We start from the raw sequence: 24,013 nt of genomic DNA, 5'->3' as shown, positions 1-24,013 counted from the left end.
CCGTGATCCCTCCAGATGATGTGTGGCATCAAGTGCGATCCCCGCGGATGCGGGGGACTCATCCTGCTAGTTCACAATCCTCTGAGCCTCCATGACTGGGGGGGGGGTGTCTGGACTTGTCTTTGTGAAGTTGCTCCTGTTATTGCTAGCGTATACTAGGTTTTGCTCCGTTGCGCTTCAACGCGTTGCTCACGTGCGTGATTGGAGAGGTTATGTCCCATGTGGACATGTATTCTCCTGTTGCTCATGTCAAACATTAGGTTCTCTTCCTTAAATAGTGCTATGTGTTGCCCACACGTGGGATCGGTTTTTGTAACTTTTGTAATTTTTGTAACGTTGTAAAGTTGTAATGGTTTCATGGATGAGTGATGGGGTAACGTCGTTATGTTATTTTGTTCTTGTTTAAGCTACATTCATTATTGCTGCGACGATACTCATATACATAATTGCTCAGCTTTCATGAAACTTGGTTAGATGGTTTAAAGATTACACGTATGTATATGTGTATATATATATATGTATATACATGCTTACATATTTTTTGTTTATTTTTTTTTCTACTTTGTTTTTCTCTGTATGTTTCACCTGTGCCTGTGCGCATTCCTCGGTAATACTTTATATTTGTTTAGCTTCTATTTTGTGGATGGTCGCTGTCCTGGGCCCCCCGAAGGACCCCATTATGCTGCATCCCCTGTTTCTTTGGACTGGGAGTCGGCAGGATTCCGCTCCTGTCCTTTTTGCAGCTGTCCTTTTTCTAGTATTCTCATCTCTGCTTAATATTATGGTACTTTGCAGCGTGGATTTCCACTCTGCATCTTCTTTTTTTCCTCTCTCTGTTCTCCCTCTCTTTCTATTTCTTTCCCTTGCTGCTCTTCCTTTCCCCCCTCCAGTGTCTGTCGGAAGGATGACTATTGTGAAGCCCTTAGGTGTGCCGTAACGATGGGGGCAAATGATTTACATATCACTACCCTTATGTTAAAGGGCTAAATGTTCCTGAGAAAAGGTCTAAACTCCTCAAATGGCTTAGAGATGAGAGAGTTGACGTTGCTTTTATTCAGGAAACGCATTTTAAGATGGGACATGTGCCGTCCCTAAAATGTCACTACTATCCTCATGTTTTCCTGTCCAATAATTCTGCCGGCAAGACATTAGGCGTAGCTGTATTATTGGCTCGCCACCTGCCTATCCTTAATGTTACCTCCCATAGAATAGCTGAAGGTAGGGGGTTGCTGGTGAAATGTGACATATACGGCCAACGCTTTTCTTTTTTGAACATATATGCTCCCAATGCTAAACAACCTTCCTTTTTGTCCTCGATTTTGGATAATGCAGAGCCTCTTATGGAAGGGGTGGTGGTGATGGGAGGCGACTTAAATTGGACATTAGATCCCCTTCAGGACAATTCTAAAAAGGTTTCCTGCAGGCCGGAGAGGGAGCATAGGGGGGTGAGACGCGCCCTGCTCGACCACCAGCTGATTGACACATGGAGACTGACACATTCTGCTGAGATAGATTATTCCTTTTTCTCACACCCACATCAGACATATTCCAGAATCGATTACCTGTTTCTGAGTCACCGACACCTACATCTCCTTTCTGATGCTTCTATAGGACAAATTGTGTGGTCAGATCATGCCCCAGTTAACCTCACATTGCGCTTGCCTCCCAGCACACATCGCCAATGGTCCTGGCGTTTTAACGACACTTTTCTGCAAGACGCGGACTGTCGGTCCCGTATCGACAACGCCTTAGATTCCTATATCTGTACCAATGACCTAGACGACATTTCTAAAGTGTCGGTCTGGGAGGCACATAAATGTGTCATTAGAGGGGTTTGTGTCCAGATGGGATCTTTCCGCAAAAAGCAGAGGGAGAAACTCCGGGGTGAATTATCGTCTAAGATACAATCTCTCGAGCTTCTACACAAGAAATTCCAAACCCCACAACATTATGCTGATCTTGAAGCTGCCAGGGCCGATCTGAATAAGCTACTCTCTGACAGAGTCAAATTTTCTTATCGGAAGTGCCGTAGCAGATACTATCAATGGGGTAACAAACCCGGGAAGTTACTGGCCAAAGCCCTTAGAGAGCAACGTGCTCTTACTTTTATACATTCAATTAAAAATAGTCACGGTCAGCCCCAACATGAGACACCTCACATCGCTAGGGCTTTTAGGGCATATTACTCCACTCTGTATAACCTTTCCGGTCCGAACGGTAGAGCGGATAAGTTGCCCCATCAAATAGCCATAGCTGAATACTTACGTGACTTAGACTTTCCCACGCTATCCATAAAAGAAGTGGAAGAACTAGATGCCCCTTTCTCTACTGAGGAGGTTAGGAAAGTCATTGAATCTTCTCCCAACGGCAAGAGTCCTGGCCCTGATGGGTACACCATTGCTTATTATAAAGCTTTCAAGGAGAAATTGGTACCTCTACTCACGAGAGCCTTTAATACTATATCAGAACACTCGCCCTTCTCCCCGCAATCTCTCGAAGCCCATATTGCAGTTTTACCTAAGGAGGGTAAAGACCCCAGTCTTTGCTCCAGTTATCGGCCAATTTCACTATTGAATATAGATGTAAAACTCTTTGCCAAACTGATTGCAAACCGCCTTAAACTATTATTACCTAGTTTGATACATGGAGATCAGGCTGGTTTTGTTTTAGGCCGAGAAGCCAGAGATAACACCTCAAAAGTGCTCAACATGATTCACTATGCTGGCCAGCTTTCGTCCCCATCAATCATACTGTCGACTGATGCTGAAAAAGCGTTTGACAGGGTGGACTGGGACTTTTTATCTGGCATACTGAAACATCTAGGGCTCGGTAATACCTGTCTTCATAGAATCCTATCTCTTTATACTTCCCCGTCCGCCAAAATTAGGATTAACGGTTCCCTTTCTGATTCCTTTTCTATTACCAATGGCACACGTCAGGGCTGCCCACTATCCCCATTGCTTTTTGTCCTATGCATGGAAACATTAGCTCGAAGCATTAGGGCTAATCCGAATATCTCCGGTTTGCTGGTAAAAGGGACTGAATACAAATTGGCCTTATATGCCGACGATTTACTCGCTGTAATTTCGAAACCAGTAACCTCTTTACCAAACCTGATGGTTGAATTTGAGAAGTTCGGAGCCCTCTCTAACTTCAAAATAAATTATTCCAAATCTATTGCCATGAATTTAACTACTCCTTCTGATGTAGTAGAGGGTCTGAAGCATGCCTTCCCTTTTACTTGGCATGATCACAAATTAAAATATCTGGGGGTGCTGCTGTCCAATGATTTATCTAAATTATTCTCCCTGAATTTTAGCCCCTTGTTGGCGAAGCTTCGCCTAGACTTCCAGAAATGGAAGAAATTAAGATTATCATGGTTTGGCAGGATCAACGTTGTCAAAATGAACGCCCTCCCTAGGATATTATTCTTTCTCCAGACCCTTCCAATACATATCCCCCTACTTTGGTTACGTGACGTACAGAATCTTATTCGTGCATTTGTTTGGGGATGCAATACACCCAGGTTTAAACACGACATTTTATTTAGGAGAAAACACCAAGGGGGGCAACAACTCCCACATATTTCTAACTACTACCATGCAGTACATTTGAATAGGATTTTGGAGTGGTCGCGTGCTAAAGATCGTAAACAATGGGTTCTTCTGGAGGAAGGATGCCTTCCACATTATATCGAAATTGCACCTTGGCTTCCTATCCTTCCGAAGGTCACCCACCCCACGGTCTCCCCCACGCTCAAATTATGGGCCACACTGAGATCTCAGAGCCATATATCCTCCAAATGGTCCCCTTTAACCTCCTTTCTCTATAACTCCGAATTTGTTCCGGGTCTCCACGAGATAGCTTTTGCTCCATGGGCAGAGGCTGGGATTTTCAGGGTCGGTCAGCTGGTGAGTTCGGGTAGGGTGCGCTCATTTTCAGATGTTCAGTCTCATTGGAACTTACATAGTGCTGAGTTTTGGAAGTTCCTGCAGGTTCATCATTTCATAACATCTTCCAAGAACCTTTCTGATATAACTAGGGATCTCACCGGGTTCGAAAAAATATGCGTTTCTCCTAGCTCTCCCACGCATACCATCTCACAAATTTATGCGCTTATCATGGAAGACTTTTTTCCGCAACCTCCTACCTTCATGGCTTCCTGGGAGAAGGAACTACCAGGGCTACCTACACAGATCAACTGGGATTCCGTATTTCGTAACGCCCAAGCGAGCTCTTTATGCTTATCGACATTAGAGACCCTCTATAAACTCATATATAGATGGTATAGGACTCCTCAGGTTCTTAATAAAATGTTTCCCTCCCTCTCGAATCTGTGCTGGAGATGTAAAAATGCCCCAGGGAGCTTTGTGCATATCTGGTGGGATTGCCCTCTTATAATTCCATTTTGGGTAGAGGTATTCAAGTGTTCCGAACTGATAGTGGGGGACGTGATCCCGAAAGACCCGGGTTTCTGGCTCCTCAATCACACCTCCGCGGGAGCACACTCCTATAAACACTCCCTATTGAGACATCTTAGCAATGCAGCAAAAGCGGTTATTCCAACTCTTTGGAGATCCACCTCACCACCCTCGATTAAATTATGGTTTGCAAAGATCGAATACTTTTTAGACATGGAAGACCTTATCTCCTTCTCATCTGGGAAAACCGTTAACTTCACAGCTATCTGGTTCCCCTGGTACGACTTTAAGGACTCTTCTATGTATCGGTCATACATGGCTACATAATCCCCCTCATATTCCGTGTACGGTGTCTTTCTAATATGTCTCAGATCTGTAATTGATAAAGTTCCCCCCCTTATCTTCCAAAGAACTTGTCCTTCCTGCGCAGACACTCTTACCTGACTCTACCTTTCTTAACTTTCCCCTTTTTCCCTTTTTTTCTTTTTCTCCCCTCTCTTTCTCTCCTTTCCTTTTATCCTAAGCTGTTTTATTAAAACGTTCTCCCTTTATATGCTCTGATGTAAGCTTTGCAGACAACTTATTTCCACACTTTGGGTGCTTCAAACGTATTGTACTGACATATATGATATGCAATGATTCTGTACCCTTCTTTGGAAATGTATTGTTGTAATGATCTGTCTGCTGCCTTGATTAATAAAAACAGTTTACATAAAAAAAAAGACGCCCACCGATGCAATCGCAAAATTAAGCATGCAATCGCAAAATTAAGCATGCAATCGCAAAAATCGAGTACCATGGACAACTGTGGTTGACCCAGGGCTACGCAGAATAATGAGAATGCACTTGCACTGCAGCCATGTTTTTAGTCGCAATCCATTACAACTGACGTCAGATACACGCCCCAAAAATGGCCATGATTCACCTGCATTTTTCCAACCACTCCCCACAAACGCCATGTTGACACCCACAAACGGTCACTACCTGTCAATCAAATTGTGATCATAATTCACTAAATTGTGATCACAATTTTGCTTGTGCACACTCGCAATGTGTTTGCAGCGCATGTGCAGTTTGCCGATAATCATCCAATTAGCGATCTTGCAACTGAAGCTAAGTAAGGCCCTTTGAGCCTGATTCATTATGGATCACTAAAGCGATCCTATGTGCAGTTTCCCAATGGTTCTGCGTATGTGCAGAACAGGTCCTGCGGTCGCAGCATAGATATGTGAACGCCTCTGCCTGAATGACAGGCTGCTGTGAGCAGAATTGCATTTGCAATCCTTAATGAATCAGACCCTTAATCCTTAAATTTACTAATGTCCACTGTAAGCATCAAACTTAGAAGCAGCATTCACTTTATGGAATTCACAGAAAGGTAAAATCTCACTTGGTTTAGCAGTCAGGACAATGAGCCTCCATCACTCGCTGTGATATTGTCTCAGCAGCTTTTTAATTTCTCTAGAAATAGCTCCTGCCTACAGTACTGTAGTTCCCTTGCTCAATAAGATCATGCTGGATGTAATTGTTCTGCCATATACCCCTGAAAATACCTTCCTATTCATCATTACAAGCTCTTTTCTTAAGACCAACAAATGTTGTCCACAATATTTTGGCACCAAAGTTGCTGGAGTAGAAAGTTTAGCCAACAGGACTAACATGCTACAGTATCTCCATGTGTTTTTAGGGTGTGGCTCAATAGATCTACAGTAAAAAGATAAGACAGGGGTCGACAGGATCAAAAGGTCTACAGCAGGGGTGGGGAACCTCCGGCCCACGGGCCGTATAAGGCCCGCAAAGCCGTTTGCTCTGGCCCACCCGCTTCTGTCAGCGAGACACGCCGCCGTTCAGTCCGGCGGCAGCGTGTCTCAGCTGTCAGGACAGGGAGGAGAGCGCGGCTATGTCGGGTGTCGGCGGCGGCGTGTAGGACTTCAAACCAGCCGCCGGTTCGTGAGCCAATCGGAGCTCGCGGACCGGCAGCCAATCAGTAGCTCTGATTGGCTCTCGCACCGGCGGCTGGTTTGAAGTCCTACACGCCGCCGCCACCCGACATAGCCGCGCTCTCCTCCCTGTCCACTCCTGACACATGGGAAACGCCGCAGAATGGAGCGGTAAGCAGCATGCGGGGGGGCGCATCTGTATACCTGGCACTGTGGGGACATCTGTATACCTGGCACTGTGGGGACATTTGTATACCTGGCACTGTGGGGACATCTGTATACCTGGCACTGTGGGGACATCTGTATACCTGGCACTGTGGGGGGCATTTGTATAGCTGGCACTGTGGGGGGGCATTTGTATACCTGGCACTGTGGGGGGCATTTGTATACCTGGCACCGTGGGGGCATCTGTATACCTGGCACTGTGGGGGGCATTTGTATACCTGGCATTGTGGGGACATCTGTATACCTGGCACTGTGGGGACATCTGTATACCTGGCACTATGGGGGGCATTTGTATACCTGGCACTGTGGGGGGCATTTGAATACCTGGCACTGTGGGGGACATCTGTATACCTGGCACTGTGGGGGGGGGGGGGCATCTGTATACCTGGAACTGTGGGGGGCATCTGTATACCTGGCACTGTGGGGGCATCTGTATACCTGGCACGGTGAGGGGCATTTGTATACCTGGCACTGCGAGTGGCATTTGTATACTTGGCACTGTGGGGGCATTTGTATACCTGGCACTGTGGGGGCAATTGTGGATCTGGCACTGCACTATTGGGGGCATATGTGTATCACGTCCCATTTTAACTGGTCACACCCATTTTTTGGGGCGCACACACAGTACCTCTAAGGGGCAGACCTACTGGGGGGCAGGGTAATTTTTTAAGTTGAGAATTTTTGTATGGCCCCCGAAGGATTTTATAAATATCCAAATGGCTCTCGGTAGAAAAAAGGTTCCCCACCCCTGGTCTACAGGGTCAAAGGTTGACATGGAAAAGGTAGATAGTAGAAATGTTTGACAGGTACAAGAGGTCAACAGGGTCAAAAGGTTGACGCAAGAATGGTTGACATCATTTTTTTTCTGGGTAATTTTGTATGTTTCACCATATCTTAGCTTTGCTCGCTGCACTTCAGGCAAGGTTCCTTGGTCTACTACTACTGCTGCACTCTGCACTGGTTACTATTCCCAGTTGTAGACCACGTGGACGGTAAATGATGAAAAAGTTGAACATTTTTTTTATGTTGACCATATATATGTGTTGAAAATAATAATGTCAACCTTTTGCATATTGACCATTTTGTATCGACCTATTGACTGTCTATCTTTTTACTGTAGATCTATCAACCAGATATCGTTTTTTTTTTTTTTTTTAAAGATCTATGTGAATACTGGTCATAGATTGAGCTGCATCGTACAATTCCTCATGTTAAGAGGGGCAGAACTACGGTGCAGGGCCGTAACTAGAGATTTCTTTGTTATTCAGTCACACTGTCATTTATTAAATTTCAAGATGCTGACATGCCCGGGATTCGAACCCATTGCCTGTGGCATTGCAGTCAGACAATCTATTCATTCAGCTACTGTATCTGCCCTTGTATAGAAAGGTAGATAATTCTAAGCTAGAGAATTCTCAAGTTAAGTGCGTGAATGTGGTATAAAGAGGATTTGTGTACAAATCCATTTTCTTGCAGTGGTCTAAAAATGTGTGTGTATTATATATATATATATATATATATATATATATATATATATATATATATATTTATTTCTCATACGTCCGTAGAGGATGCTGGGGTCACATTAGAACCATGGGGTATAGACGGGATCCGCAGGAGACATGGGCACTTTAAGACATTGAAAGGGTGTGAACTGGCACCTCCCTCTATGCCCCTCCTCCAGACTCCAGTTTTAGAATTGTGCCCAGGCAGACTGGATGCATTCTAGGGGAGCGCTACTGAGTTTCTCTGACAAGACTTATGTTAGGTTTTTTATTTTCAGGGAGGACTGCTGGCAACAGTCTCCCTGATTCGTGGGACTTAGGGGAGAGAAGTATGACCAACTTCTGGTGAGTTCAATGGCTCTGCTTCTGGCTGACATGACACCATTAGCTCCTGAGGGTGATGATCGCTGGGCGCTCCTGGATGCTCACTCCCGCAGTCTGCCGTCACCCCCTTACAGAGCCAGAAGTCAGAAGACAGGTGAGTAGCAGAAGATCAGAAGACTTCTCCAGTGACGGCATTCTGAGGTACCGCGCAGCGAGTGGAACACTGCGTGCCATGCTCCCACACATACACAGGCACTGCAGGGTGCAGGGCGCGGGGGGGGGGGGGGAGCGCCCTGGGCAGCATAAATCCTCATTAAAAGTTAACTGGCAAGAGGGGACATTGGGCACTGTCCTAACCCCCGCCAGTATAATTATTTGTTTAATTTGAGCGGGACAGAAGCGCGCCATAACGGGGGCGGGGCTTCTTCCTCGCTCTCACAGCTCAGCGCAATTTCCTCTCCACAAGGCTGCAGAGACGCTGGTCCTTCCTTACACTGCTGACAAGTATCAGGGTGCAAAACGGGGGGGGGGGGTGTAGTGCATATTGGTGCAGCATATTGGCTTTTAAAAGCGCTACAGGTCTGAGGCCTTTTTTAGTGTTTTCAGAGTTGTTAGTTTGGCGCTGGGTTGTGAGCTGGCAAATCCTCTCTGTGTCCCTCTGACAGACTTTACTGTGGGTCTGTCCCCTAAAAGCCAGTGTGTCTGTGGGTGTTTGGTACTCGTATGTGTCGACATGTCTGAGGCTGAGTGCTCTTCCCAGGAAGAGGCTGTATTAGGGACACAGACGACTGTGGGGGTGACCCTGTCGGCACTGCTGACTCCTGACTGGGTGAATGTCTTGAATGCGAATATGGCACTTATCAGTAAGAGATTAGATAAGTCTGAGTCTCAGACCCAGGCATGGAAAAAATATGTGGAGGATATGTTATTGCAAGTCCAGGATCCCTCGGGGTCGCAAAAACGTTCTTTTGCCCAGTTGATGCGCACTGATACAGACACGGACACTGATTCCAGTGTCGACTATAGTGATTCCAGATTAGATCCAAAATTGGCAAAGAGCATTCAGTACATGATTGTGGCTATTAAAGATGTATTACATATCACCGAGGACCCTGCGGTTCCTGATAAACGGGTCTGTATGTATAAAGAAAAGAAAGGGGGCGGCGTTTCCTCCCTCTCATGAACTGAACGCTCTATTTGAAAAAGTCTGGGAAAACCCTGACAGAAAGTTTCAAATCGCCAAAAGGATTCCGGTTGCTTATCCTTTTCCCACTGAGGACAGGAAAAAGTAGGAGTCACCCCCCGTTTTGGACACGTTTGTCTAAAAAGGTGGCTCTTCCAGCACCGGGCACGGCAGCCCTTAAGGACCCAGCAGATCGTAAGCAAGAAACTACGTTAAAATCCATTTATGCGACCACGGGTACGCTGCTCAGACCTGCCATTGCATCTGCGTGGGTGAGTAGTGCTATTGAAAAGTGGGAAGATAACTTGTCATCTGATATAGGTACACTGGATAGGGATAGCATCTTCTTGATGCTGGGTTATATCAAGGGCGCTGCAGCATACCTAAAGGAAACTGCGAGAGATATTGGCCTTTTGGAATCAAAAGTCAATGCCATGGCGATCTCGGCTAGGCGAACATTGTGGATTCACCAATGGAATGCTGATGCAGACTCCAAGAAAAATATGGAGTCTCTCCCATATAAAGGTGGTGTCTTGTTTGGGGATGGCCTCAATGATTTGGTATCTACGGCTACCGCGGGGAAGTAATCTTTTTTGCCTTATGTTCCTCAGCAACAAAAGAAAACGCACCACTATCAAATGCAGTCCTTTCGACCCAATAAATACAGAAGAGGGCGAGGTTCTTGCTTCCTTGCTAGTAGAGGGAGGGGAAGAGGTAAAGGACCAACAACCTTATCGAGTTCGCAGGAGCAGAAGGCCAAATCCACCGCATGACGCTGGGGCTCTCTTGCTGGAGTCCGCACCGGTGGGGGCACGTCTAAAACTCTTCAGTCAGGTCTGGATCCGTTCAGGCCTAGACCCATGGGTTTTACAAATAGTGTCCCAAGGGTACAAACTGGAGTTTCAAGACGTTCCCCCACGCCGATTTTTCAAATCAGCCTTACCAGTTTCTCCTCCGGACAGGGAGGTAGTAAGCGAAGCTATACAAAAGTTGTGTCAGAATCAAGTCATTATCCTGGTTCCCCCGTCACAACAGGGAGAAGGCTTTTAATCAAGCCTTTTCATGGTCCCGAAGCCGGACGGCTCGGTCAGGCCAATCCTAAACCTGAAATCCCTAAATTTCTACCTGAAGAAGTTCAAATTCAAAATGGAATCTCTCAGGGCAGTGATCTCAAGTCTGGAGGAAGGAGATTTCATGGTTTCGGTGGACATAAAGGATGCCTGCTTACATGTTCCCATTTATCCTCCGCATCAGGCTTACCTGAGATTTGCGATTCAGGATTGTCATTACCAATTTCAGACGTTGCCGTTTGGTCTATCCACGGCTCCGAGGACTTTCACCAAGGTGATGGCGGAAATGATGGTTCTCCTTCGCAAACAAGGAGTCACTATTATCCCGTACTTGGACGATCTCCTGATAAAGGCGAGATCCAAGGACCAGTTGGTGCGAAACATTGCACTCTCCCTGACAGTTCTTCAACAACATGGTTGGCTCCTAAACTTGCCAAAGTCGCAGTTGCTTCTGACGACACGATTGTCGTTTTAGGGAATGATACTGGACACAGAACTTCAGAGAGTTTTTCTTCCAGTGGAAAAGGCTCTAGAGATCCAGAGTCTGGTCAAACAAGTTCTGAAACCAGCAAGAGTGTCAATCCATCAATAAATTTGGTTGCTGGGGAAGATGGTTGCGGCCTACAAGGCCATTCAGTTTGACAGGTTCCATGCCAGAGTGTTCCAGTGGGACCTGTTGGACAAGTGGTCTGGGTCCCACCTACACATTCACCGGAGGATAATCCTGTCTTCCAAGACCAGGGTCTCACTCCTGTGGTGGCTGCACAGCTCTCACCTCCTAGAGGGGCGCAGGTTCGGGATACAGGACTGGATCCTAGTAACCACGGATGCAAGCCTCCGATGCTGGGGGGCAGTCACGCAGGGAGAAAACTTCCAAGGAAGATGGTCAAGTCAGGAAACTTGTCTACACATAAACGTTCTGGAGTTTAGGGCCATTTACAATGGCCTTCTCCAAGCGGAACATCTTCTTCGAGATCTATCCGTACTGATCCAGTCGGACAATGTAACAGCAGTAGCGTACATAAACCATCAGGGCGGAACGAAAAGCAGAGCAGCGATGGCAGAGGCCACAAGGATTCTCCGCTGGGCGGAAAAGCATACAAGCGCTCTGTCAGCGATCTTCATTCCAGGAGTGGACAACTGGGAAGCAGACTTCCTCAGCAGACACGATCTCCATCCAGGAGAGTGGGGCCTCCACCAAGAAGTCTTTGCAGAGGTGACAAGTCGTTGGGGAGTTCCTCAAGTAGACATGATGGCATCTCGTCTCAACAAGAAGCTTCAGAGATATTGTTCCAGGTCAAGGGACCCTCAAGCAATAGCAGTGGATGCACTGGTGACACCGTGGGTGTTTCAGTCGGTGTATGTATTCCCTCCACTTCCTCTCATTCCAAAAGTTCTAAAGATCATAAGAAGAACAAAGATTCGGGCGATCCTCATTGTCCCAGACTGGCCAAGGAGGGCTTGGTATCCAGATCTTCAGGAATTATTCATAGGAGATCCCTGGCCTCTTCCTCTGCGCGAGGACCTGTTACAACAGGGCCGTGCGTGTATCAGGACTTACCGCGGCTACGTTTGACGGCATGGCGGTTGAGCGCACAATCCTAGCCCGTAAGGGTATTCCCAGTGAAGTCATTCCCACACTTATTCAGGCCAGAAAAGGGGTAACATCTAAACATTACCACCGTATTTGGAGAAAATATGTTTCTTGGTGTAAATCCAAGAAGGCTCCTACGGAAGAGTTTCGGCTAGGACGTTTTCTCCATTTTCTACAAGCAGGTGTGGATGCAGGCCTAAAATTGGGCTCAATTAAGGTACAGATTTCAGCCTTATCGGTTTTCTTTCAGAAACAATTGGCCTCCCTTCCATAAGTTCAGACTTTCGTGAAAGGCGTGTTGCACATCCAACCTCCATTTGTGCCTCCAGTGGCACCATGGGATCTTAATGTGGTGTTGCAGTTCCTTCAATCACATTGGTTTGAACCTTTACAGAAGGTGGAGTTGAAGTTCCTCACGTTAAAAGTGGTCATCCTGTTGGCCTTGGCATCTGCAAGGCGGGTGTCTGAGTTAGCGGCCTTGTCTCACAAGAGACCTTATTTGATCTTCCATGAAGATAGAGCTGAATTGAGGACACGTCAGCAGTTTCTACCAAAGGTGGTTTCCTCTTTCCACATGAACCAACCTATTGTGGTGCCTGTGGCTACTGACGCTTTCGCTGAGTCAAAGCCTCTGGATGTGGTCAAAACTTTGAAGATTTATGTCGCCAGAACGGCTCAGATTAGGAAAACAGAGGCTGTTTGTCCTGTATGCTCCCAACAAGATTGGGTGTCCTGCTTCCAAGCAAAACATTGCGCGCTGGATCTGTGGTACGATTCAGCGTGCTCATTCCACGGCAGGATTTCCATTACCGAAATCGGTGAAGGCCCATTCTACTAGAAAGGTGGGATCGTCCTCGGCGGCTGCCGGGGGGTCTCGGCGTTACAGCTTTGCCGAGCAGCAACTTGGTCGGGATCAAACACTTTTGCTAAGTTTTACAGGTTTGATACCTTGGCCGATGATGACCTAAAGTTTGGTCAATCGGTGCTGTAGAGTCATCTGCACTCTCCCGCCCGTTCTAGAGCTTTGGTATAACCCCATGGTTCTAATGTGACCCCAGCATCCTCTAGGACGTATGAGAAAATAGGATTTTAATACCTACCGGTAAATCCTTTTCTCTTAGTCCGTAGAGGATGCTGGGCGCCCATCCCAGTGAGTACTGTATCTGCAGTTATTAGTTGTGGTTACACACAGGTTGTGTTACATTTATTGTCAGCATATTGCTGCAATTGTTCATGCCGTTGGCTTGTGTTCTGTTGAATGCCACGTTGTGCGGCATGCTTGAGGTGTGAGCTGGTATGAATCTCACCTTAGTTTAACAATAAATCCTTTCCTCGAAATGTCCGTCTCCCTGGGCACAGTTCCTATAACTGGAGTCTGGAAGAGGGGCATAGAGGGAGGAGCCAGTTCACACCCTTTCAAAGTCTTAAAGTGCCCATGTCTCCTGCAGATCACGTCTATACCCCATGGTTCTAATGTGACCCCAGCATCCTCTACGGACTAAGAGAAAAGGATTTACCGGTAGGTATTAAAATCCTAATATATATATATATATATATATATAGTGGGGTAAAAAAGTATTTGGACAGCCACCGATTGTGCAAGTTGACCTACTTAAAAAGCTGAGAGAGGTCTGTAATTTCCATCAAAGGTAAACTTCAACTGTGAGAGACAAAATCTGGGGGGGGAGGGGGGGGACAGGAAATCACATTGTATGATTTTTAAACAATTTACTTGTATATTCTTGTGGAAAATAAATATTTGGACACCTACTAAGCAGCAAGATTTCTGGCTCTCACCGACCTGTTACTTCTTCTTTAAGAAGCTCTTCTATGCTCCACTCGTAACCTGTATTAATGCCACCTGTTTGAACTGGTTATCTGTATAAAAGACACCTGTCCACACCCTCAAACAGTCAGACTGCTACCTCTCCACCATGGCCAAGATCAGAGAGCTGTCTAAGGACACCGGGGACAAAATTGTAGAGCTGCACAAGGCTGGGATGAGCTACTCGACAATAGGCAAGCAGCTTGGTGAGAAGAGATCAACTGTTTGCGCAATTATAAAAAAAATGGAAGAAATACAAGATCACTGACAATCTCCCTCGACCTGGGGCTCCATGCAAGATCTCACCTCGTGGGGTATCAATGATCTTGAGAACGGTGAGGAATCAGCCCAGAACTACACGGGGGGACCTGGTTAATGACCTCAGGAGAGCTGGGACCACAGTCACAAAGGCTACCATTAGTAACACACTACGTCGTCATGGATTGAAATCCTGCAGCGCCGGAAAGGTCCCCCTGTTTAAGCCAGCACATGTCCAGGCCCGTCTAAAGTTTGCCAGTGACCATCTGGTTGATCCAGAGGAGGATTGGGAGAATGTAATGTGGTCAGATGAGAGCAAAATCAAACTTTTTGGTTTAAACTTCACTCGCCGTGGAAACATCATGCTTTGGGGCTGCTTTTCTGCAAAGGAGACAGGACGACTGATCCGTATTAAGGAGAGGATGAATGGGGCCATGTATCGTGAGATTTTGGGCAAAAACCTCCTTCCCTCAGTAAGAGCATTGAAGATGGAACATGGCTGGGTCTTCCAGCATGACAATGACCCCAAACACACCGCCCGGGCAACTAAGGAGTGGCTCTGTAAGAAGCATTTCAAGGTCCTGGAGTGGCCTAGCCAGTCTCCAGACCTCAACCCAATAGAAAATCTGTGGAGGGAGTTGAAAGTCCGTGTTGCCCAGCGACAGCCCCAAAACATGACAGATCTAGAGAAGATCTGCATGGAAGAGTGGGCCAAAATACCTGCTACAGTGTGTTCAAACCTGGTTAAGAACTACAGGAAACATTTGACCTCTGTAACTGCCAGCTGAGGTTATATTACAAAGTATTGAGTTAAACTTTTTGATTGTCCAAATATTTATTTTCCGCAAGAATATACAAATAAATTGTTTAAAAATCATACAATGTGATTTCATAGTTTTTCTTTTAAGAATCTGTCTCTCACAGTTGAAGTGCACCTATGAATGGAAATTACAGACCTCTCTCATCTTTTTAGGTGGGTCAACTTGCACAATCGGTGGCTGTCCAAATACTTTTTTGCCCCACTGTATGTGTATATATATATATATATATATATATATATATATATATATATATATATATATATATATGAGCAAAGTATGCTTGGCACTCACGCTTGTCTATGAACAGCAGGGTCCGGTGCGCAACCTCTCAGATGAGTATGTAGATTCCAAACTATGGAGGCACTCAGATGAAAAAGGTGTTGTCCATTATTTTCGTCCTGAGTGCCTCCATAGTTTAGAATATACACTGCTCAAAAAAATAAAGGGAACACTAAAATAACACATCCTAGATCTGAATGAATGAAATATTCTTATTAAATACTTTGTTCTTTACATAGTTGAATGTGCTGACAACAAAATCACACAAAAATGATCAATGGAAATCAAATTTATTAACCCATGGAGGTCTGGATTTGGAGTCACCCTCAAAATTAAAGTGGAAAAACACACTACAGGCCGATCCAACTTTGATGTAATGTCCTTAAAACAAGTCAAAATGAGGCTCAGTAGTGTGTGTGGCCTCCATGTGCCTGTATGACCTCCCTACAATGCCTGGGCATGCTCCTGATGAGGTGGCGGATGGTCTCCTGAGGGATCTCCTCCCAGACCTGGACTAAAGCATCCATCAACTCCTGGACAGCCTGTGGTGCAACGTGGCGTTGGTGGATGGAGCGAGACATGATGTCCCAGATGTGCTCAATTGGATTCAGGTCTGGGGAACGGGCGGGCCAGTCCATAGCATCAATGCTTTCATCTTGCAGGAACTGCTGACACAGTCCAGCCACATGAGGTCTAGCATTGTCTTGCATTAGGAGGAACCCAGGGCCAACCGCACCAACATATGGTCTCACAAGGGTCTGAGGATCTCATCTCGGTACCTAATGGCAGTCAGGCTACCTCTGGCGAGCACAAGGAGGGCTGTGCGGTCCCCCATAGAAATGCCACCCCACACCATTACTGACCCACTGCCAAACCGGTCATGCTGGAGGATGTTGCAGGCAGCAGAACATTCTCCTTGGCGTCTCCAGACTCTGTCACGTCTGTCACATGTGCTCAGTGAGAACCTGCTTTCATCTGTGAAGAGCACAGGGCGCCAGTAGCGAATTTGCCAATCTTGGTGTTCTCTGGCAAATGCCAAAATGTCCTGCATGGTGTTGGGCTGTAAGCACAACCCCCACCTGTGGACGTTGGGCACTCATACCACCCTCATGGAGTCTGTTTCTGATCGTTTGAGTAGACACATGCACATTTGTGGCATGCTGAGGTCATTTTGCAGGGCTCTGGCAGTGCTCCTCCTGTTCCTCCTTGCACAAAGGCGGAGGTAGCGGTCCTGCTGCTGGGTTGTTGCCCGCCTACGGCCTCCTCCACGTCTCCTGATGTACTGGCCTGTCTCCTGGTAGCGCCTCCATGCTCTGGACACTACACTGACAGACACAGCAAACCTTCTTGCCACAGCTCGCATTGATGTGCCATCCTGGATGAGCTGCAACACCTGAGCCACTTGTGTGGGTTGTAGGGAGGTCATACAGGCACGTGGAGGCCACACACACTACTGAGCCTCATTTTGACTTGTTTTAAGGACATTACATCAAAGTTGGATCAGCCTGTAGTGTGTTTTTCCACTTTAATTTTGAGGGTGACTCCAAATCCAGACCTCCATTGGGTTAATAAATTTGATTTCCATTGATAATTTTTGAGTGATTTTGTTGTCAGCACATTCAACTATGTAAAGAACAAAGTATTTAATAAGAATATTTCATTCATTCAGATCTAGGATGTGTTATTTTAGTGTTCCCTTTATTATTTTGAGCAGTGTATATATATATATATATATAGTGGGTATGAGCACCATAGCATGGGCTTTCTCTGGGATCAATCTTGTCATGCCCCTTCCCCATGAGGCATGCGGCTTATGTCCCTATTGAAAAAAATGTGTGTATGGGGGGGGGCACCAATTCTCTCTCTGGCACAGGGCACCAAAAAGTCTAGTTACAGCTCTGCTGGGGTGCAGAGTTATGTCCACGCCAGCGGTTGACTCAAACTATGAGCAGAGCATTTGCTTAACAAGTGGGATGGTTTATTGGAAGAAGTAATGGAATGGTACATTGTGGCGCTTAAGCAGAGCGGGGGGTCATACGGCCGGTGAGTGTCTGTAGGGTGCAGGTAGTGGAGCAGGGATGCTACAACAGGATTGCATTCATCAGTAATACTGGGTCTCCATGAAACTAAGTAGGAAACTTCCATCTCCCAACATGTCACTCTACACAGAACCAAGATGGAGCTGAACATGCGCAGTAGTAACCTCAGCAGCCATCTTTATCATTAGGGAATGAAGTCTCCCATAAGGAACCAATATGGAGTCTGCGCAGTCGTGCACTCCACTTCTGACACCTCACAAGACTCCAGTCTCAGATGTTCAATATAGTTTTTGCTTACTCTTTTTTTTCATTCTTTTTTATATATTTTGTGTTTTTCCGTGTAATTACTTTTCTTTTGCTTGTACACATTTCAGTTGTTCTTCCTATGATCATTTTCTCTGTCATTATTCTAATTTATGTTATCTTTTTAGCCATCAATCTCTGCTCACTGGTTTGATATATTCTTACTGCTCCCATTCCCTCTGTACCTCCCATACACAAGCTGCTAGGTACTTTACTGACACCATCCTCCTCCCCATCACCATGATGCTAAGCCCCATGTGGGACTACATAGCACAACAGACTGTCCTATACTTCCACCTTTGCCATTTACTGTAACTCATATTCTTTTATTCCCACAACAGCTCTACACATTCACTACACCACAGCTCTACACATTCACTACATTACAGCTCTACACATTCACTACACCACAGCTCTACACATTCACTACATTACAGCTCTACACATTCACTACACCACAGCTCTACACATTCACTACACTACAGCTATACACATTCACTTCACCACAGCTCTACACATTCACTGCACTACAGCTCTACACATTCACTACACCACAGCTCTACACATTCACTACACCACAGCTCTACACATTCACTACATTACAGCTCTACACATTCACTACACCACAGCTCTACACATTCACTACACCACAGCTCTACACATTCACTACACCACAGCTCTACACATTCACTACACTACAGCTCTATACATTCACTACACTACAGCTCTACACATTCACTACACTACAGCTATACACATTCACTTCACCACAGCTCTACACATTCACTACACCACAGCTCTACACATTCACTACACTACAGCTCTATACATTCACTACACCACAGCTCTACACATTCACTACATTACAGCTCTACACATTCACTACATTACAGCTCTACACGTTCACTACACCACAGCTCTACACGTTCACTACACCACAGCTCTACACGTTCACTACACCACAGCTCTACACATTCACTGCACTACAGCTCTATACATTAACTACACTACAGCTCTACACATTCACTACACTACAGCTATACACATTCACTTCACCACAGCTCTACACATTCAGTACACTACAGCTCTACACAATCAGTACACTACAGTTCTACACATTCACTACACCACAGCTCTACACATTCACTACACTGCAGCTCTACACATTATTACACTACAGCTCTACACATTCACTACACCACAGCTCTACACATTCAGTACACTACAGCTCTACACAATCAGTACACTACAGTTCTACACATTCACTACACCACAGCTCTACACATTCACAACACTACAGCTCTACATATTATTACACTACAGCTCTACACATTCACTACACCACAGCTCTACACATTCACTACACTACAGCTCTACACATTCACTACACTACAGCTCTACACATTCACTACACTACAGCTCTACACATTCACTACACTACAGCTCTACACATTCACTACACCACAGCTCTACACATTCACAACACTACAGCTCTACATATTATTACACTACAGCTCTACACATTCACTACACCACAGCTCTACACATTCACTACACTACAGCTCTACACATTCACTACACCACAGCTCTACACATTCACTACACTACAGCTCTACACATTCACTACACTACAGCTCTTTGACTTCCTTGTTGCCATCTGTTATTTGAACTCACCGTATACAACACAGTTGGTCCAAACCCTTATAATTAGGGGCCAGCTTTATATAGCAATCTACAGTATGTCTGACTCAAGCTATATAACCCAAACCTTTTCATACATATATTCATCTGATACCACATCAATCCACTCTACTTAGTTTCAATCTTCCCAACTCATTCTTCAGGTTTCATATTTTTAAAGAGCTCATGGATTCTTCATAATCGCCTCTTTTATTTTTAAGATTTTGTCCTTCCTTATAGAGTATTGTATATTCCTCTTTACATGTTCCAACTTTACCCAAAGCAGTGAGACTATAGGATGTCCTGCTTTTTATTTCTGCAGCATAGGTGAAGTCTGTAAATTAGCCTGTTGCATGGTTCTTAAATCAAGCCTTTTAACTTTAATAAATGAAGGACTTTTTTATACCTTGTTCCCAATACACTGTATTAAACTATAAGTAATAATTTTAGTAAAGAATGTATAGTGTTATAATAATTTTATTTTGCAGAGCATTGTTATTTAAGTTTGCATATAATACTGTATGTAACATTTTTCACTTGTATTTACAGGGGCATATTTATTATCGGATCCTATACCCAATAATTATAATTTATTATTGCTGTAATAAGAAATTAAAATCCCCCAGATACAGTATATAAAAAAACACATGCAGGGACTGTGAAGCCCCTTTCTGAGATGTATTAGAAGTAAAGTGATAATGCGATTTCTTCTTGGTAAGCCGTTATCTGCTGCAGTCCTCTTGTGGATACAGGGGATACTAAACATTTTCATGTACCCCACTGAAAAGATCCCACAAGTATTACGTGATAAACTGGCCCCATAGTATCCATATCTATCCAAATTTACCAAATCCAAATGTTTGTCTGTATTGAAAAGCCAATATTCACACAACAGCAGCACAGAAGCTCCGTTTCAAGAACTATTAGATCTTTTTTTCACAGCTTAAAAAGAGATCTACAGTAGTAGTTCTCGAACGGTTACTGCTGTTAAAATAGCGATACGCAGCAGATTGTAAGCTTACAATGAGTCTATACTGTACTTAAGTGAGTTACGTTTTCTTTGTGGAGGATGAAACTGATGTTTACATCTGCAAAATGGGTCTTGCTATCTCAGCACAGGAATTTGAATGCCTCTGACTCATTAACAAGCAGAGTCGTTTGCGGGGATGGAAGGGGCAGGAACGGCTGGCATTCAGGGGGCGGCGGCCAGCTGAGTTACCCATGGTGTCATGCAAGCTGGCTGCTTCAGCTCCTACCAAGAGGCCAGGAAATCTATGTTGGATGATGGTGAGCCTGTCTAGGCACCCCCCAAAACAAAGGCAACATGCCACCGTTCTGGGAAGTGGAGGCTATCACTACCCCCCACCCCCAAATGACTGCAGACTGTCAATCACTTGACATCTGCAGCTGTAGTGCATTCAATGGCACAGGACTGCACATGCACTGTATCGGTCCGGCATATGTGCAGCAGTAGCAGATCTTGCTACGGGTACACAGGATTTTTGCCCGGGGTGCCGCCTTCCGGAGGGCACCGCCGCCATCCGGAATGAGCCGCCGCCGTGGCAAGATCCGCTACTGGTGCCCCCCGGTGCTCGATAGATGCGATGTGCGATGAAGTCATCGCGCACCACACTGCATTGTGGGAGCGCTCACATAGACACTAGGGGTGATAACTGACCTCTAGTGTCTATGCGGTGTTATGGGAGAGACGTCATGACATCTCTACCATAGATCAGAGGAGCGGTGCCTGCAGCAGCGGTCGGGAAGCAGCAGCAGGGATTTTAAGTATTATTATTTATTTATTTATTTTAAGCGGCGCAACTAGGGGGCACAACCCAACAAGGGGCACAGTACTGGAAGCACGGTGCAACTAGGGGGCACAACTCTACTGGGGGCACAACTCAACAGGGGACACAGTACTGGAAGCACGGTGCAACTAGGGGGCACAACTCTACTGGGGGCACAACTCTACAGGGGGCATAAATGACCACGCCCCATCTCTATGAAGCCACACCCCTATTACTTTGCCCGGGTCACCACAAAGTCCAGATCCGGCCCTGTGTGCAAGGTACCGGCCGTTTGTACTTTGCAACATGCTCTCAAGTTGCATCAGACCTAAATCAGGCCCATGGTGGCCCCATGCTCAATCAAGTGACTTTCTATTGGTGCTTTCTTTATTTTATGTCATTAAATCTAGTTGCCATACTTTTGTCAGACATTAAGCAGTACTCACATGTTATGCTGGGTACACACTGGCAGATATATTGGCCAATCAGTTGGTTGTCCAATATATCTTTTGCTGATCTGCAGGTGTGTACAAGCAATATGTCTGTGAAAGATGTCTTTAGGTGGGTACACACTAATAGATATATCTGCAGATCAATTGATCTGCAGATATATCTATGTACGGATCGGGCAGTGTGCTGTGCATACACACTGCCCGATCCATCGGGGGACTGACGTCATGAACTGGGCGGGCGCCCGCCCGCCCAGTTCAGCTGTCAATCACCGCCGGCCGCCGCAGCATGTGTACGGGCGGTCAGACGACCACCCCGTACACACACAGCGACGCGCCAATATATCGTTAGATATATTGGCCGTCGGCTGTGCTGTGCGGCCGACGCGATACGTCTGTGAACGACGGAGTTCACAGACGTATCGGCCGTACACACTGGCCGACGGTCCCGCGATATATCGGCCGTTCAAGAGAACGGCCGATATATCGACCAGTGTGTACGGGCCTTTTCACAGATATATTGCATCTGCTGTACAGCACAGCAGATGACCACTATGGGGGTCATTCCGAGTTGTTCGCTCTGTAAATTTCTTCGCATCACAGCGATTTTCCGCTTAGTGCGCATGCGCAATGTTCGCACTGCGACTGCGCCAAGTAAATTTGCTATACAGTTAGGTATTTTACTCACGGCTTTTTCTTCATTGAGGCGATCGGAGTGTGATTGACAGGAAGTGGGTGTTTCTGGGCGGAAACAGGCCGTTTTATGGGCGTGAGGGAAAAAATGCTACCGTTTCTGGGGAAAACGCGGGAGTGGCTGGAGAAACGGAGGAGTGTCTGAGCGAACGCTGGGTGTGTTTATGACGTCAAACCAGGAACGACAAGCACTGAACTGATCACAGATGCCGAGTAAGGTTGAAGCTACTCAGAAACTGCTAAGAGGTGTGTAATCGCAATTTTGAGAATTCTTTCGTTCGCAATTTTACTATGCTAAGATTCACTCCCAGTAGGCGGCGGCTTAGCGTGTGTAAAGCTGCTAAAAGCAGCTTGCGAGCGAACAACTCGGACTGAGGGCCAATATCTGCAGATATATTAGTGCATCTTTCAGTGTGTATGAACAATCCCCATCTGCATATATACAGTAGCTGCAGATAGATTGAACAGCAGATATATCTTTAATATATATTGGTGCATCTTTCTGTGTGTATGAACAACCACCATCTGCAGATATATCTGCAGATCGATTAAACTGCAGTTATATCTGCCAGTGTGTACCCAGCTTTAGGCTTGTCAGAATACTCGGGAGAAACAATACAAAGATTAGTCCTTCACTACTATTCCTATCTATGAACACTCTGCTATTTTTTCCCATGTTCCCATTGCTAAACTGTTGCATTAAAAAAAAAGAGAAAACTTTAAAAACGTGTATGTTTTATTTACATTTTATTGGGACAATTAGTCCGCCCAAACATTTTTATGTGTATCGCCACTGACCAATCTGAACTTAGGTGAGCTATTCAATTGTTTCTGATTTGCCACCTAAAATTAATGTCTTCCATGTCCCAATTTGTTACCATTGTTCAAGATAAAAAGCATTTTTTTCTATTAAAATTTTTATATGAGGCATGAAATCGTTTAAGCGATTTATTTTACTAGCTATAAATTTGACAGTGATGGTGATTTATACACGTAATGCTTTTCTGCTCAACGTTTTTTCATTCACATTTAAAATAATGCACAAAGCTGAAGACTTGTCTTTAAAGACAGAGCGAAACAATGTTGCAGATAAGATTAGCAATAAAATGTGTTCACTTTGAAAGTACTTAATGATTTCTACTTACATCTTTTAGTAGAATTTGAAAACATTGACATATTCTCCGGCATCTGGAGGAGAATACAAAGTAGGAGTACGTCGTTTTATAGCATCAAGCCTGCTCTATAATTACACTTCTTTTCATATGTCGGCTTTGTATGCACTTTGGCAGTACAAATGGGTCCCAGCCAACTTTCCTAGTGCCTTAGGACCGCTTGCTTTAAGCCTGCCTGATTTCCACATTAGGATGACACAAAGCATGTCAAATGAAGATATTTGGCACAGCTGCAGGTTTGCTCATTGTCGCCTAGTAGTAGTTTATCTCTTGCTTGTCAACTCTAGTAACCGTGCTTAAAACATATTCAGGAAGAGAAGGGCCATGAAAAATTTAATGAACCATGCTATAGTAAAAAATTGGCCTATTCCTTAGTTACACGCAAAAGTGCAAGGAGTAGAGTCAATTGGCGGTCACAGGGCTGTAACTAGGTATGTGCGGCGTG

General features: G+C 45.4%; 1 protein-coding gene across 3 annotated transcripts in view; it reads right to left on the bottom strand.

Annotated features, from left to right (window-relative positions):
* LOC134957733 (uncharacterized) overlaps window positions 1-24,013 on the bottom strand; it is a 249,114-nt gene that overhangs the window by 164,878 nt on the left and 60,223 nt on the right. Inside the window, exon 1 of one of the 3 annotated variants that reach the window (XM_063939847.1) lies at window positions 23,542-23,624. The exons of the other annotated variants lie outside the window; for them this stretch is intronic. The gene's annotated coding sequence lies outside the window, so the exon portion shown is untranslated. Of the gene's footprint in view, window positions 1-23,541; window positions 23,625-24,013 lie in introns of those variants that run through there. 3 annotated transcript variants of the gene reach the window in all.

This window comes from Pseudophryne corroboree, chromosome 9, assembly GCF_028390025.1.
Source record: "Pseudophryne corroboree isolate aPseCor3 chromosome 9, aPseCor3.hap2, whole genome shotgun sequence".
In the NCBI taxonomy this organism is placed as follows: domain Eukaryota; kingdom Metazoa; phylum Chordata; class Amphibia; order Anura; family Myobatrachidae; genus Pseudophryne; species Pseudophryne corroboree.
Note: the sequence above shows the minus strand (reverse complement) of the source record. Positions and strands in the feature narration are given on the sequence as shown.